Source organism: Aulonocara sp. 'chitande type north' Nkhata Bay, linkage group LG10, assembly GCF_057382095.1.
Source record: "Aulonocara sp. 'chitande type north' Nkhata Bay isolate Kocher_YH1m ecotype deep benthic linkage group LG10, A_spYH_male_GT1.1, whole genome shotgun sequence".
Taxonomy (NCBI): Eukaryota; Metazoa; Chordata; class Actinopteri; order Cichliformes; family Cichlidae; genus Aulonocara; species Aulonocara sp. 'chitande type north' Nkhata Bay.
In genome coordinates this window covers 35,581,529-35,585,301 of record NC_141353.1, presented here as the reverse complement: position 1 = coordinate 35,585,301, position 3,773 = coordinate 35,581,529, and positions in this window count along the sequence as shown.

Sequence of the window (3,773 nt, the reverse complement as noted above, 5' to 3'; positions counted from 1 at the left end):
TAATGATTAGCTTAGCAGAAACACATTAGTGTATAAAAGCTCAGAGGGCTCAGAAAGAGAGGAAAGTTTAACATTTGTTAATAGGTGCGTGCTTTGATTGACTGTAAAATAGAAACAGAGGTAAAAAAAAATGCAGAATTTTATTTTCAAAAACTGAACTACCTGAAAACACCTAGCCAGCCAATGTAAACAAATAAATCTAACTCTTATTTATGGATGTGGACTCACTTTATATTTTATTTAATATCTACATGAGCTCTTATCTTATCTCTTATCTTACTAAATAAAATATAAATAAAGTAAATAAATAAAATGTGAACAAAAAAAAGTCTTCTGTGAAGTTTTTTACATGTGTAAATTATGCAGCACACAAAACAAATATTTAGGAATTTACATAATTTATTCTCAACAGTATGTGCTCTGACACAGATTTCAAATGGAGTCATGAAGGCCAAACAAATCATGTTCCTGTACACTAACCTTAACCCAGCATAGTCAGCACACAAAGCAGTGGTGACCTGAAACATGTAATCATTCGCAAAAACAGCAAGAAAAATCACACAGCTTTTCAAAAAAGAACCTTCTTTCTTAAACCCGTGTGCCAGTTAAATGTTGATTGAATTCCTGCATTTTCCCATGTTACTCATGGAAAAATATATTTCTAATGTTGACATTTTAAAGAAAACATGTTCTCTACTTGTGTAAAGTGGAAACAAGCACCAAAATAGCATAGAATATACAAACATGAGTCTCCTAACAAAAGCATTTCAAGTGCTTGAACATTAAACACATGCTCTGCCGATCACAGTATAAACACTACTATGCAAGCAAGATTTATTGCATCATGACATCAGACAGTTGGGGAAAGAGCTAGCGTGAAGCATCCTCCAGGGATGTGGGTTAAAAAGAAAACACATCCTACCTGCAGAGAAGGGGTGCAGCAGTAGACATAACTGGTCCACAAACCCTCAACCTGTGTGGTACAGCCAATCTGGAGGCAGGAAGATGGTGCAGTGTTAAGCAGTATCACTGCAGAGGACGGAGAACACATACACAGAAGCACAAACAGATTCTGTAAATTATTTCCTGTTGTGATGACATACAGAGAGTTTGCAAAAGCACAAATTTAAAACTAATGAAAAGTAATTCCAGGATGTCAGGCATCAAGCAGCTGCAGGCCATGCTAGTCACGTTTGGTTTTCTTTTTATTTTCTTGTAATTTATTTTCTTATAATTTTTGGTTTTCAATTTTCATTCATATTCAAGAGTAGCTTTAGTTTATTTTCACTTCTGTTCTGTTAAAAAAAACGTTATTTTTCATTGGTTCAAATATTTGTTTGTTTTTTAGTGTTTAATTGTACTGGTGTCTGTGTAATTTCAATTTATCAGGTTATGTGCAGGCTATATACCACGCCAATGCCTAGACAGGAAAAGAAGTCAGGGTTTCAACAGTAAAAAGGCAACCCGCAGGGCAAGTTTTGGTACCATTGTACTTCAGTAATGCTCTGAGGTATTGCAACAATCTTCTGCAAGGGTGTGGCATACATGGTATCTCTATGGTAGGTCAGCACTGCCTGTGGCCTGTTTCTACCCCCAGAGAGTTAGTACCCTGTGAGTCTGCCTTGTTCTTTTGTATTGTAGCATAGTCTCTAACATGTATGAGAGCTATATGGAAAACATACCAATGTGAGAAACTTAAAAGTTATTCTAATTAAATGTATCAATAGCAGTTACAAATGAAACCTTAGTGACACTAAGATCAAGCAGGATTATTCTTTTACATTAAACCAAAGGTAAACTAGGCCTTTTGAGGAAGCCAGTTCATTTCAGACTGATGAAATAGTATCTTACAATAATACAGTGGAATGGCTTCTTTATTACAAAAAATAAAAAATAAAAAAATAACCTTGACAAAGTATTACAGCAGGACTCCAATTTTAAACAGGCAAGCAGGAGGTGTAACTGTTAGCTGACGGCACCTACAGGGGGGGTTAAAATACTCATGAACTCTTGTACTATGAGCATTTGGTCAATTAAGTGATTTCTCAGAGATGATAATCTCAAAGTGCCATGCTGAACCTGCAACTGTTCAACTTGCCTGTTTTGTTAAACTGTAGTTGAGGTCTCCTCATCATCTTCAAGGTTTTCCTTGCTAACATGCTGAAGAAGTTAGTGAAAACTTTTTCACACTGCATTCCATCTTTTCTATATCACACATTATTCAAGGTGGTCAAGTAAAGTAAAACTTATATTTTACCAATAATGAATCACAGAGACTCATCTAATTGTGATTCCTATCTCTGTTTCCACACAAAGCGGGGCTCAGAGCAGTAGAAGTAGAGCCAGCGGCACATTGCAACAATGCACAAACAACCATAAACTGCTGCTGGCCATCATTAATGCGAGATAGACACGCCTGTGAAATGAAGCCACTACAGTGTCCAGTGGAATCCAAAACAAGCGGCTTCCATCGACAACAACCAACTACAGTCACAAGATGGCAGTGATGTAAAAGATAGATGAAAACAGGCACAGGTTTTATGACAGAGCATGAAAGGAGAGGATTTTTTTTAACTTTAGTAGGTTTTTGATGTTTATTTTTAGATTTGACAAGGCAAGCACTGCCTGCTTGTCCTGTTTTTAGTCTTGGTGGTCCTTCAGTATTTCCTTCTCAGTTCTGGTTATTTCCTCTTTTACTTTGTATTTAATTTTCTGTGGTGTCCTGTATTAGCTTTACTTCCTGGTTGCCATTTCCTGATTGTTTCCATTTTGTGTGAGAAGACATGTAATCAGGTCTACAAAGGCCTGATTACACGAGAACAGAACTAAAAATCAGACACAAGTTTGAAACTTATTGGTTGAAATCATCCTCAGAGGTATGACTGTCAATGCCTAACTGTAATACACAGTGGAGGCTCTTTCATGGTTTGAGGCAGCATTTCAGCCAGTGATACTGAGGATCCTGTCAAAACTGATGGAATTATGAATAAAGAAAAGTACTTTTAGATTCTAATGCACTGTGCAATACCAGCCGAAAAGCATCTGCATGACACTGGCTTCACTTTTCATAATGATGCCAAACACACTGCTATTGCAGTAAAAGAGTAAAAGGATACGTGCACAACAAAAAAACACAGTGGAGCTCTATCAGTCATGGCCTGAGCCTTCCCAGAGCCCAGACCTCAACATAACTCAAGCAGTATGGGATCATCTTGGCAGAATGGACTAAAAAGCTCCCAACATTCAACAGAGATGTAATATAAGGTAAAAATCATTTAACCTTATATACTACAGTATACATTTGCAGATGTTTCAATGACTCACTGCTCTTATCTCTCATTTTCCAAGAGCTTTTTGCACAATACTGCAAGGTTGCAGGGATATATAGAAAGTGCACATATTTTAGAAGGAGAAATGACCAACATAATTTCTTGGTTGGCTTCTGCTCACGTGCCTGGATGTGATATCATGTGACATGGTCACTCAGTATGAGTGTTTCTTGCAAATTACAGCGAGTGTTGTTTTGGTTATTTGCGTGAGAAGACATTTAAACTTATGATCCGGAGAGGAGGGGCCCGAAAGAAGGCAGGGAGAGCTGTGGTCACGTGAGTCAAGTGGCCGCAAAACAAGCACATAAGTAGAGCAAAGTAATATTCAAAATAAAACCAAACGGCTAATTTAAACCGGTATTCACCACACAGCTTTGCCAACGTGACTTTATTTTGAAAAATTTATCAGCGGAAGTAGTGTGTCTCATTAAGTATAGAGTGACG